This window comes from Centrocercus urophasianus, unplaced genomic scaffold, assembly GCF_019232065.1.
Source record: "Centrocercus urophasianus isolate 14NV4802_14NV808 unplaced genomic scaffold, USGS_Curo_1.0 seq_12, whole genome shotgun sequence".
Taxonomy (NCBI): Eukaryota; Metazoa; Chordata; class Aves; order Galliformes; family Phasianidae; genus Centrocercus; species Centrocercus urophasianus.
In genome coordinates, this window is record NW_024884364.1 from 6,947,954 (window position 1) to 6,961,806 (window position 13,853).

Genomic DNA, 13,853 nt, shown 5'->3' on the forward strand with positions numbered 1-13,853 from the left:
GCTGTTTGTAAGAGTATAGAAAATGACCAGAGGAGGGAATTCTTAATTAATGCTAACAAAATAGCTAACTGAAGTGTTATGTTATGAAGAAAAGACTTCTTGTGCTCATGACGCAGCAAGAGACGGATTATGGAGAGGGCGAGTTAGGAGAAGAAAAATCACAGGACAAGCAAATTGAGTATTTACTGGCAAATAATTGCTCTCTTAAGCTGTGGCTCTCTTCCTAAATTCTTGGCATTCCTGAGCGCTAGAACTGTATTTTTAAAAATGCATCGTTACAGGGTAGATGCAAAAAAACCCTCAAAGGCTGATATTACAGGCTTGTGCAGGTAAGACTGTGTTACTGCCTATATTTCTTCTGAAGCTTTAGACTGACTGTTGCTTATGGATAGAATACTGCTTTTTTTTGTTGTTTGTTTCCAAGGAACTGATATTTTGGTTTCACTGCTATATTCTGTCTGAAAGTTAGGGAAATTGAGATAGTCCTCTAGATTGTAGTGCATGCGTTTGTGTCAGCTCAGATATGCCGATGTACATGAAAACAAAACAAGCTTTTAGGAGTCCAATTTTATTTAGTTTAATTGGGGTCTGGCTTTTCTAGAAGTGCCTCTACTTAAAAAAATCTATACAGCAATTAAGTGTGGGCAGAAACATGCCTCTGTGTGCTTGCATTTTGATACGGTTTGATTTCCACAAAGGAGGGCTTGGGAGACTGTAGAGGGACAGAACTTTTCCAAAATACCTCTCTGAGTCTGCCCACATCCATATATATCCCCTAGGTGCAGCTCCCCAAGGAAATGAGATTTCTGGAAACCCCTCTGTTTGCATACCTGTCTCCAATTCCTTTAATCTTTTGAGTATAGCCACTTTTAGCCAACTTTGATGGGTAAAAGTGTCCAAGATACCAAAGCTTCCACATGTTTCGTGGAAGTGGGCAGCTCTTTAAAGGAGAAAAACTCTTTTAATTACACCACTGAGGGAAAGGCTACCTCACCATTTTACCCAAATTTATGCGTCACAGACCCCACATGGACAGAAATCCAGAAGACAGCAGATACTTTTGGCTACCTGTGAATTGGCTCAGCTTCATGGAGAATTTGATTTTTTTTGTTTATTCCATGTGTAAATTTCATTTTTTAGTACTGAAAAGATCTGTTAGCCTGTGGAGATCTGTAGACGGTTAGGAATATCTCTGTCTTACATGGTTCTTTTTCACATCTTAATCACCAAATAACAAAACAGTATCATTAGCATTTTTTGTCTACAAACTGTTCTTCCTTTCTGCCCCCACTTCATGATGCACATTAAAAGGAATGGCCAAAACTATCTCACTTTCCACAAGTAAATAAAAATAGTACCCACGAAGAGCAGAAATGTATTTTTTTTTACAGAGATGTGATCTTAGTTGTGCCAGCCCTATGCTACGGGGTATCCCAGCTGAACACTTGACTGATGAGCTCTCAGCCTCACCACGCTGTAAGCATTACAGAACCCAATATCTGGTCCCTCAAGAACAAATTGCTAAGTTCCTGGTGAGGAGTAACAGTGATTTAACCTTTCCCACGGGGGTGGTTTCTCCTTAGCTTGCATCAAACTGAAGTTGGCTTATGTCTTTAAACACAGTTTTCAGTCCTCATACTTTATTGTACACAATTGTAGATATTCTGTTTGTTGACTACTATGCCAGTTATTTCTGTAATTATGTTTATAATTTTTGTAATGGTTCTCTATTATTGTTATTATGGCAATAATCAGTTCTTTTTAAACTCTCAAAACCTCTTGGCCCTTGTGATGTCTTGGTGCAGAGTCCTGCAAGTTAATTATATATTATGTGGATAAAAAATAATAATCCTTTTATTGGTTTTAATGTTCTATCTTTTAGTTTTAATGTCTGTTTCCTCTTTTCTTGATTGGTCAGACTTACTTTCTTTTCTCTGTGCAGTTATATTTATATCACATCTCCTCTGTTCAGTCTTTTTCATTTTCTCTGCCAGTTCGAAGCTATCTAAACTTTTTGCATATGGAAAGCTCTTGGGGATTTTAATGAGTCTTTTTACTCTGAACCCTTTTTGTTTCTTTTACATCATATTAGAGGAAAGGTGATCAGGGTTGACAGCAAAATCCGGAGGGATGGCATAACACTAACTTACGTATCAGCATTTATAGTATTCTTCAAAGAATTTCCTTTGGAGTCTGTATGAGGTGCTGAGTGATCCCCAAAATTTCTGTTTCCTATGTCTGAGATGAGTGCTGTGAACTGATCATATGTTACAAGATGAAAGCAAGGCGAGTTATTTCTTTATCTTGGATATTAGGAAAGGTTAACTACAGAATCCTGTGAAAAGTTTTTTAAAGTCAAAAGAGAGATCTGTGGAGAAGGATCATTGTACCTTGTGTATTGTAAACTGGAAGGATTCCACAAGATGGTGATGGCTGACATCTAAAGGAAGTACAGCTTGTTCTGTGGCTTCTAGACCATCTGCAACTGACGTGGAAGAGATGAGAGGATGCCAAACAATAGCACAATTGTGATATAGTGGAAGTATGAATCAGGCATTGGTCTACCCTTCCTGGAAAACACAGTCAAAGCCTGGGACTGTTCCTAGGAAGGCGCGCAGAGTCTTCATTTGTTTGAAAGAGATAAATTTTATGCACCAATTCAAGACCAGTGATCACATTAAAATATCTGGATCAAGCTTTTTCCAGGTTGGATTCTCAAATTTTATCTTTTTATTTCTGCAGATATATAGAGGCATGTTATAGAAATATGTATTAAGAAGTCCCTGGGTCCTAGGAGAACGTATCAAGTTGACTCTGGCTTGAAGCAAGTGAGTTTTATTCCTATTCCTTTCACTTCACTCACCTCTTTTCCATTCTTTTCTTGCCACCTCCTGTCTTTCACCTGATTTTTCTTTTCCTTATTAAAAATTCTGACTGACCTGGTACATTTTAATATGATATAGATGGTCATATTTGTCATGAAGGTGATAAAGCATACTTCAGTGCCTTCTCACTTATCCAAGAGATAACATGGGTTTCAAAAAGCAGGTGACTAACTAGAGAGCCCTGAGATATCACAGAGCTAACAGGTGCAGCTACCAATTCAGCTTCTGCAGTGCAAAGAATTTGTATTTCCCATAAAAATCAGGAGAAAAAAAAAAAAAGAGAGAAACAGTGAAAGAGTGAACTCAAAGAGTCCAAATACATACATTTTGAAATTGTATTTATGGTAGATGATGCAGGGAAAGCATTTGTATGCCAAAAATAGCAATCCATTGCTAAGAGGGTAAGTTTCATGGCTAAAGCAGAGTGCTGAAAGGTAAAGACGGCACTGAATTCTTGTGGTCATTGACCTGCTGAGTAATTTGCACAACATTCCTAAGGTCTGTTTCCCACACCAAAGCAAAACTTTGTATAGGAAAAGATGAAAAAGGAAAGGTGTATTACTGCTGAAATGCTGAATACTGAAGTGGCTCAAAATGTGTTTCCAAAACGTGTTTAATGCATCAAGCAAAACAACACGTGTAGGTCATTAGGAAAAATCACACCACTACCAATACCTCTTTCTAGTCATCTTTCCCTCTTCTTACAGGTTTAATATGAGAGAGCCAGCCTACCAGTGGTTAAGGAGCTATGCCCACACTTTTTCAGTTCTGTATATTTTGACAGTAGTGGGCTTCTCTGAGCTATTGATAACTTCACATGCATTTTATTTGCGTTTTTGTTCATACTACCATAAATCCCAATTTAGAATGACAATGGCTAAGGAATCTAAATACAGCATTACTAATAATATCATTAATAAAATTTTGTGATTTTAAGCTTGAGTTGTCCATCTGAAATCTGTGGTATGTGCTTACTGAATCAGTGCCGTAGTGCAGGACTGGGAGTCCTTCATTGTCACAGGTGACTTTAAACGCACTCAATCTTGGAATACCAGAGGACTTTGAAGTGGTGTTGCCTTTCCCTAAAAATCAGTAGAGTTATCCTTGCAAAAGCAAGCAGTTTGTACAAGGTGATAAAATGATTGTTACATTGCTGGTGGAGGAAAAGATAAAGATCCGAACTACTAACTTTCAGATATGATTACTAGAAAATAAGGTCTTTTAATTCATGGCAAAAATAAGGTGTTGGAAACCAAGAGGATAACTATTCAGAATTTTAGCTAGTAAAGAAAAATTAGGGTAGGGCAAATAATGAGCACGATCCTTACTGCCCAGCCATCGAAGTCTTTTAAATTTTAGGTTGTAATGAAAGTGTTTCTGTATTTGGTCTATTAGGAAAAAAAAAATCACAGTAATTCCAGTCACATTTTTAAAAGCAATGAATACAGGTATGAGAAGGTATTCTAGATAAATTATCCGATACAGAAGTTTTTCTTAGAGTTACAAAATCTGTTATGTCATATTCACAGTTTTTCCATAAAAAGGTTTTTCCATTAGTCATCAGGTTGGAACAACATTTATAAAACTTGGAAAAACAAGTCATAATACCTATAAAACATTTTGAAAAGTTAAAATGAAAACTTTCCGAGCAGTTGATAGAAAAGAAAGTAATGGGGAGCTTTTTTCTGCTTTTGTGTAAAAGGTGGGAGTGTTGACTGGAGAATACTATAGCCAACTGCAAATATATGAAACTGTTAGAGAAAAGATTTCTCTCCTGTTCCTATTTTCAGACAAATTACCTTCGTGGTCCTGGTCCTTTCGTTCCACACAATTATCGACTGAGCTGAAGGAGATCTCCCTATAGCTGTGAGTAGTAATGAGGCTTTAGCATTTCTTTGCACATTGTTGCTAGAGAGTGACCCCGCTCTCTAGAAGGCTCACCTTTTCATTACAAAGGTGTTACTTCTTTTCTGCATATTTAAAGCACTGCTTGTGTTACTATGCAGTCCCTTCACTGTGGAGTAACAGAAAATTCAAGCTGACATAAGTTCGAACAAGTTTCTTTAACCTTGGAAGTGAAAGGTGGCCAGTAACAGGCGGGAGCTTTGAAAGATAGCAGAAGAATGGATTCATTTTGGATTGTACTCAGAATGTTGTATAAATGGTCCAAGAAACTCAGAGAGATGCCACAAGCACCCTATTAGGGAGATACCAGTGACAGAATGAGAGCTGCTGTCCAAAACTGCTTGAGTTTTGACAGCATTACGTGATGACATCTGAGATGTATGTAGATGCCAGGCAGTGATAGTGTCCTTTGATGAAGTCATTTATTCATTTGACACTGAATTTTCCCCTTGTACCAGTGCATGTACTCTCCTGTGAGACAGAATTGATGTGATCTCATGAAATTCCAAGAAAAGCAGAAATCGGGTAGACAAAATGGATGCTACTACCAAGGAAACTCTACTCAGTACTCTTAGAAGTAAAGGATATGGTGATGAATCACAGTCCTCTCAACACAGCACTTCAAGGGATAAATGGTGACTGGGCACGACTCACAGCTCTAAGTGCTATGAGGAGGTGATATCATGTGGCATATTTACCTGGGATTTTTGTGCTGGCAGAGAGTCGGGGAAGGAAATCTTTTTATGATCAAGCAGTATATCTCAAAGCAGCATTGGTTTTATGAATGTGAGTGATAGACAGTGCTGAATCGGAGTTCAGCTGAATTCTAAACCAAGTGATTGCGATGAGGCAAATTATAGGGGAATTTATGCAAGGATCTCTGCTGCTATAGCTCAGATGATGGGTCTGTGCTGTTTTTGCTCACTCTTTTCCAAGTTTATTTTGTACTATAAATCATTCCTGTAATTGTGTTCTTTGTTGTTTCTCTCCTGACATGTTAAATCCCACAACACAGTCTAGTCTTGATGTTTTCCCTCTCTTTCAAAGAGTCCCGAGAGAGAGAAGCAGGGAAGGTAGATGTATTTGACTTTGGAAAATGAGTTGATGCCAGTTGCAAAGGAAATAAAATATATCATAGGGGTCTGCTAAGGGGAGGGGAGTGAAAACATTTCTTGTTTGTGACAAAAGATTGCCTTGAAGATTGCTTCAGCTTGATCAGTCTGAAGTCCATGTCTCACTGTTTCCATTACAAAGGCTTTAATGTTCCTGTTTCTTTTGGAAAGGGACTTCATCTATTTTGAAATAAGTCCAAGGCTCCCCAAATGTACTGTTTGCTTTTGGGCTCAAAACATGAGACCAATGCATTGGCGTCTCATTCTAGAGGGGCTAGAAAATTAAGTAATGGGCCAGGATAGCCAAGGAGTCAGCATGTGAGCAGCTCCATGGCAGCTGAAGATCATAGAATCCACAGCCTTATGCTGATACAGTGAGCACTACTTCTGCAAGGACTTCGAGTATGAAGATATTTGAGCACAGAACAGGGCCATGGCTTTCTCATGCTCTGGGCAATAGATGCAAGCAATATGCTTAGCAGACAGGAGAACAAGCTGTCAAGCTATGCCTGGCACAAGGACCACAGGATGGGAGCGGAACTGAAGCACTCTGCTGTGCAGGGAGTCTGTACTGCAGTGGGTCACTGCAGGGCTGTAATTAGATAAGGAAATCTCAGCCAGAATGAGTGAAATCTGGTAGATCTTTGTTTGACATACAATTTGTCTGGTTTGCACGTAGGAGGCTGAACTTCAGGACCTGCATTATGAGGGCAGAGTACTATTCATATGGTACCTTCTTGGTGTCAAGCCTGTAAGCTGATGCAATTCATTCCTTCAGAGGATCCCAGTCAGGATTTGTTCAGTGGGATTGATCATTACAGAGCTGTAGTACATTAATTCAAGTCCTTAGCAAACAGTGGCTCAGTATCCTCCCCAAGCTTCCCACGGCTTCCTGTTGTGAGAACATAGCTTTCTGCTGTTTTTTTCCTTTATCTGCTCCTGAGATGTCCCTAATCTCTTCCGAGCATCAGCCCCCATTTTTCTGTTTGCAGCAGAGAACTTTTTCAGTACACATGTGGAGCTCATTCCTAACCTGTTGTTTTCATAGTAGCAGTTTAACCTGGTGTTTATAAAATACAGTTCCATAGTTCCATCCTGATACATACATACAGAGGAAGAAAACAAAAGCACTTTCTGGAAAGAGATGCTGTGATCTCTAACTCAGTGGCAGCCATCCCTCATAGTGTGTGATATGTTTTAAAGTTTAAGGTCTTTTTTTTTTTTTTTTTTTTTTTTTTTCTTACTTTTTTAGTGTGTTTAACTATTAGCATCAACAGTGGATACATTTAGCTCTGGCTTTTTTCTTTACAAATCCTACAACCTTTTTGGAAATTCCATTCCTCCTCCACTCAGCTCTTAAATTTTTGTTTGTTTGTTTGTTTGTTTTTAAAAAAAGTGAAAGCAACTCTCATGTAAGATGAGCACAAGTGAGCTGCCAGGAGGTAAATTCTCTGTGCTGTAAGCAGGCTTCTATTTTACATGGGATAGCCACTGTGGAATGCGACAACTCTGAACAACAGATCGTGAGTCCAGAAAAATACAAATGAAGTGACAGCAGTGTTTACAGTGCTAAGTCACTTAAATGAGAAGATACCTTATTTTAAGTGACTACTGTCCTCCTTTGTTAACTTGAAACCATCTGGTTCTAAGCATGTTTGACAGAAGGACAGAGGCTACAAGGAGACTGAATACTACCAGTTTTATGAAAATCAGAAGCAGGAAAGAGGCAAAACTTCCTCCTGCCCTGCAGGAGAGTCTGCAGCATGCACTCAAGATACATGCAAGGGTTGTCCAGCCAGTGGGGTGGACATCACTCACAAAGTGGCCTGGCAGATGTGCTCCTCAGCATATGTTCTGGGTGCCCTGCCCTTAGCAAAGGAGGGAGGGAGCTGGAGGTGCTGCAGGTAATGGCCAGAGGGAAGCACAAGGAACTCTGGAGGGAGCAGTCCTAGCCGAGATGTTTTGGAGGGGGAGAACACGAACCAAAAGGGAGCCAAGCCTGTTGCTTGTTGGATGACTTGTTTAATTCAGATACACTCTGATCTGTCACCCGATCCAGAGGTATTTCAACAGTGAAGCGTTGCTTTGAGGTTAAAGACTGCAACTAAAGGGGGAAAGACAGAAGTTCTGTTCTTTATCTAGGAGGTGTGAACTTGATGAACCGATTATAATGTCTGTGTCTCATATTCTTTCTCTCTGAGAGAAGGAATACATGTGTGCTTCAGAGGGGAGCTGAGGTGCTTCATCCGTTTGGAAATGATTTTTCTCCTTTAGGAGACAGATGCTTTACCTTTTCCATGAAAAGCTGTAAATGTTTCAGAAACAATTAAAGAAGCTTCCTGACATCCTCTTGGGTGAGGAAATATGATTGCTGTGGGAAAACTGAGTCAAAAAATCTATCATGTGAATATTTTATTTTAATAGTTAATGAACAGGGAAAAAGAAAGCATTACTATAAAACACATGAGCAAGATTGTGGAAAACTTGGGCAGAGAAAGGGACTGATAAATTCTGTCTTGATTGACATCTCTTGAAGGTCAAAGTGTCTACCCAGTGTATGAGGCAGTGTTAAATTTGCTCATGGTGTATATATATAATCAGAAGACTTTGCCTCTTAGTACTACTCAATTTCAGAATACATGTACTGCATAGGGCTGGCTGGTAAAGTAGAAGTAAATATTTTGAAAAGTGAATACATCAAAAGATAAGCTTTTGGTTTCATCAGCAATAATATTAGTATTTTTTACATGAAAACCTCAAATTATTTTATGAACAATACCTAATCACCAGATAGCATGCCTCTTCAGGAGATCTCCAAAGGTCTTGATCAAAATATACCACACCATTACACGGTGTTTGTGCATAATGGCATTTCTTACTTGGGAATTTGGAAATAGAGGCACAAAGAAATTATGTAGGTCACACACCAAATGAGTGGCAATTGAGGAAGAAAAAACAGATGTCATTACCTTCTCCTCTTTTTTTTAACTCAGAAGATCAGTGGTCTTGCAAGCATGCACATCTGTTTTCAGTTTAAGCTGATTCTTGTTCTTGCAGGATGTGTGATGCTTCAGATGGTCCAGTTGTTTTGACTCCCTCATCCCAAGAGCCAAGGCATCAAATCAGTTACTCTAGGCTAGTGTCACTTCTCCACTAGGACAAGCCTCCCTTTTTCCATCTCTAGATTATAGGCTGAACACATACCAAGGAGCATATTAAACTGTGTTCACATTGTGGCAGATGGATACTTATAGGATATATATGGATATTTATATGTATCCAGATGCATATGGATACTTGAGTACTAATATAAAGTTAACTCTAATACCTGTGGCAGTTTCTTTCCCCCACTAGACTTCTGTACATTTATATTATTGTATAAATGCATCTGTATGTCAAGCATTCTATGAAAGAAAAAGAGAAACTTCAGCTGGTAGGAGATTAAACATTTATGGTGAGAAAAGACAGGGCCACCCATAAGTATTGGGTATACACTGACACTAAATGATTATTTTAGATTTGTTTTCATGTTTGTTTTTAGCTCAAGATTTTCAGAAATCGGCAATGCCTTTATTTGATTGCACTGCACTCAATGTGAGGTTTACCATACATTTAAGCTGAAATATGCCAGTACTGGATATTGTGAAAATCCCACTCCTACACGTACCCACTTTCACTTGTGTTCTTGAATCAGATTTGGGAAGTAAATGAACAGAAACGGGCATTATTATATATCCCAGGAGAGCTGGTACTTTCCAGAATGCTGTCTGTATTTCAGAATTGCTGTGCTTTTAATTGTCTTGCAGCCCAGCTTGTCTTTGCATCCAGTGGGTTTTCTCTCTGGCCTTGTAAAATCCATGAATTTATGAAGTATACTAGACAAGAACCCTTTGCTCTATCCTGTGCCATTCCTAACTTGTGACACAAATAGAAACAAGACTAATTCTGTAAGATTCTCATGAGAGAGTAAGGTATGTGAGGAAAACACTGTCTAGCCTTCTGAGGTCTGAAGTGTTAGGCTTGTTTCTTGGATTTAATTCCTTAGCTGTGTCACAAGTTTTGGACTGCTCAGTTCCTCTCCCTGGGCCGTGTATTCCAATTTTGAAGTCATCTAGATTCTCTGTGTTAAATGTTTATGATTTTCTTTGTCACTTAGAGTCTGAATTGTCCCTTATTTTGTAGAAGGGGAATTCACTTCCTAGTGGCGTCGACAGCAGAAATATGTGAACTGTCCACTTCTGTTATGGTCGTGATGAGGTCTAGATTCACCACTAACCATATCAAAAAGAGGCTTACGGTGGAGAATATATGACTACCAACTGCTCTTTGCTCCTAAGAAATAGGCTTTTGCATTCTTTGTATCCTGGGAAGGAGAATCATTGTTCTGAAAACCATGCATATTCACATCATGATGTGCGTGATGAAGAAGGCACTCAAAGAAAGAATTAAAGCTAGGATGACATCAAAGCAATTCTCCCTTCCATGGTGGATTAATTACGACAGAATGAAACATCAGCTAACTTGAAAATAAAAGCCCATGTGTGTAAGTAGACTATGGCAGTTTATTCTAAAAATGAATTCTTCTCTCACTCCTCAAACTACAGCTCCAACAACATCATCTCCTACTTTGCTTTCTTTGACTCACCTTCTCAAATTTGCTGGCCAACCCATATTGTTGCTTTGAGATTTTTGCTGTTCTGTGTCTCTTGGTTGATTCTCAGAGCTGTAATAGATAATTGCTGGACCTAGTATCTACTGATACTACATTGTGCCTGGCATGTGATATAAAAGGATGTTACTTCAGTGCTCCAAGCCTCTCAGTAGACTTTGAGATAAAAAGTTCAGCGTCCCAGCTGAGCACCCAACACACATAGTGGTTACATAAGAAAATGGGAAGAAAGAGCTTTTCAGGCAGGAATCTAAGGAGACAACCTCAGTCTATGTCCTTCTTAAAATGGACACTATCCTATACGTTAAAAAACAAACAAACAAAAAAGAAGTGTGACTAATCTTTTTTTTTTCTTCATTTTATATGTTACTTTATCTTAAGTGACTTACCCTTGCCCTTGTGTGGTGCTGTTCAGCATGCAAACATTGCAGATGAAAACAATCCCAAGCTCCAACAAACTGTTCCCTCAGCCAGATAGTGCTGACTTCTGCCTCAGGAGCAGTCACCACACTGAATTGCATTCAGCTGGTGAAACAATTGGGGAAAATAAGAGTTCTAGAGAGTAAGTAGATGAGTACTCAAATAACAATCAAAGTAAACCGTGTGCATAAAAGGGATGTAAGATTCAAATCCCAAGCACATAATGTGGAAGCCAATTTGTAATCAATGGCTTTCTTTTCACATGTTCAGGGAGGAAATATTTGTTTTCCAATCTCTATGCATCGTAAGACAAGGTGGACTGCTGTTTGAAGCATATTTTGTGCTAGTGACTTCTTCTCTAGTCTTGGGCAAGTTAGTGATTTTGTATGATTTTTGATAGCTGGAAACAGTGGTACTGATTTCTGCCATAAACAGCTTGTAAAAATGTTGATATATTAGGGGACCAGAACACAGTGATCTGAGTAATACATTTGTCTGGTACATTAGTAACATCTTTGTGAGCTCTACTTGTTTTCTTTCCCAAAGAAAATGTACTTGCATACAAACAAAAGTACATTTTCAACTTTTATTTCAGTACACGAACATGAAGACAGAAGAGAGACGTGCAGTTGCATAGTTGTGCTAAATATGTCCTCCATTATTTGAGACAAAATTAGCTTTTGGACTCTACTGATTAGAACAAGACAGTGAGTTATTACTGAGAATATCAGTGATAGGAGAGAAACATTCTCTGAGCTTTATACCACACTTCCCATTCTTTTGTCGGCTTACATTATAAATAAATAACAAAGCAATTTGACACATGCCCATTGATTAAAAATAAAAATTGTCAGAGTGAGAGGAGAAAGACAAAAATATGAATTATTAATAACAATATTAAGCAATGCAAAAAAGATGCTTAACATGCAGGAAAGTCCCTGAAAAGTCACTTAGTGAAGGGGAAGAAAAGGACAGCCACAAAGACCTTGCCTCTACTACTTTGTGGCCACTTCCTCACTACTAGTCTAGCAACTTGATCCTTGAAGGTCAGGGTGGCCATATGAGAAAGAAGGGTGATTCTGTTAATTTGTGTTATCTTTCAGCTCCTCTCTACTATTTCTAACATGCACTACCAGCAAGCATGAAGACCTCATGCAAAGTATGGAGTAAATTTAAACTGATCATATTCATGACTGAATTGACTATCTTGTGTTTTTGAGCAATCTTCTTGCCAGTGAGATTTGAACAACTGATTGATGAAACTGACATTTTTGTGGCAGAAGCTAGGCTAATTTAAACTCTTTCTAATTTGGTATATCACAGGTACCTGGGATTTAGTAAACAGATAGTAAGGCATGCAAAAGTATTGTTACTGCTAGTTGTAGTGTGTGTTCTGTGTACAGTGTATTGCCCCAGTTGATGTATCAAACTCTAGCTGGAGTAATTATGCATTTCTTTTCCCACCTTCTGTTGCTTATTTTGGTTGCAACTATTTCAGTGCTTTCATTTACCAGGCCAGTTTGCATGGCTACTGGGTATACTGACCATCCTAGCAGTACTTAATTTTCTATCTATGGAGATCAGATTTCTTTTTTTTTTTTTTTTTTTTCCTATGAAGTGGAAAGGAAGAAAAAATATACTTGCAAAGAGCAAAAAAAGTAACTATGCGACTTCTCTGAAAACTGTAGAATCTCATTTAGTGACAATCCTGTGTGCTGAAAAATGATGATAATGCATGCTATCGCAATAAAAGAGCTAATCAGAAAGTCTTCCTGGTCAGGTACAACCAAAGGTCCTGTTGTGGTTAAAATAATGGTGTTTGTAGTGGAGCATCGTATGTTTCACTTCCTCATGTCCAGTCGGAAGATTACATTATGTGTAACTGGAGAGATGATATCACAAAGAAAATGACTGCAGGAGTAGTAAAGCTCCTAGTCTGTGCTTATGATGTTAATGTTTTGAATTAACAAACTGTTAATGAATTCACAACATGATCTCCTATTTATTGTGTTTTAACTCTGGAAAGCTCCCTTTTAAGCATCTTTGGTTCAAGTAAGGGCTAAGCACTTGTAGCTTTTATGGGTTTCATTAAGAGTCAGAAATGCTCAGAGCTTCTGAAAATGAGGTCACTAGCATTTAGTTGCATATGGTGCAGGTACTTCCATCTTATCTCCTTATTTCAACTTCGGTTGCAGTTAGCTGGAGAGTAGTAGGTACTCAGAGGTGTGATTCACCCTATCACGGTGAAAGGTATCCAAAATACTCTTGTGTAAATGCCTACTTCTGTTCGCAGACTGTAAAGAAAGTCTGCATGAAGCAGTTAAAAACTTAACCAAGATTCTTCTGTGTGTGTGCCTTGAGGTAAGTAACTGAAATTAGGGAGTTGTTATAGAAATCTTAGGCTTGGCTTCTCTGATTCTGTCTGTAAAATTGTTTTGTATGTTCTGAGAAAGTCATAGAATTGCAGAAAAGGTTTGGGCTGGACTGGAAAGGACTTTGTAACTTCTAGTTACAACCTACCTCCCACTAGAGCAGGTCACCTAAAGCCTCATCCGGTCTGGCTTTAAACAGGGATGAGGCATCCACAGCTTCTCTAGGCATCCTGAGTCAGTGCCTCTCAACCCTCTAAATAAAGAATTTCTTTTAATGTCTTATTTAAATCTGCCCTTTTATTTTAAAGCCACTACCTTCTGTCCTATCACTGTATTCTGTTAAAGGATCCCTCTCCAGCTTCTTGTAGAACTCCTGCAGATACTGGAAGGATGCCGTGAGGTCTCCCTGGAGCCTTCTCTTCTCCAGTCTGAACAAGCCCAGCTTGCTGAGCCCCTCTTCACGGGAGAGGTGCTCCAGTCCTTTGAGTAT

The 13,853-nt window shown here is 38.7% G+C and overlaps 1 long non-coding RNA gene across 3 annotated transcripts in view; it reads left to right on the forward strand.

Annotated features, from left to right (window-relative positions):
• The window catches only part of LOC122156370, a 389,162-nt gene that overhangs the window by 160,846 nt on the left and 214,463 nt on the right, over window positions 1-13,853 (forward strand). For all 3 annotated transcript variants that reach the window (XR_006167459.1, XR_006167458.1, XR_006167460.1), the window contains exons 5-6: window positions 2,743-2,828; window positions 4,676-4,751. This is a non-coding gene — a long non-coding RNA (uncharacterized LOC122156370). The remainder of the gene's footprint in view (window positions 1-2,742; window positions 2,829-4,675; window positions 4,752-13,853) is intronic.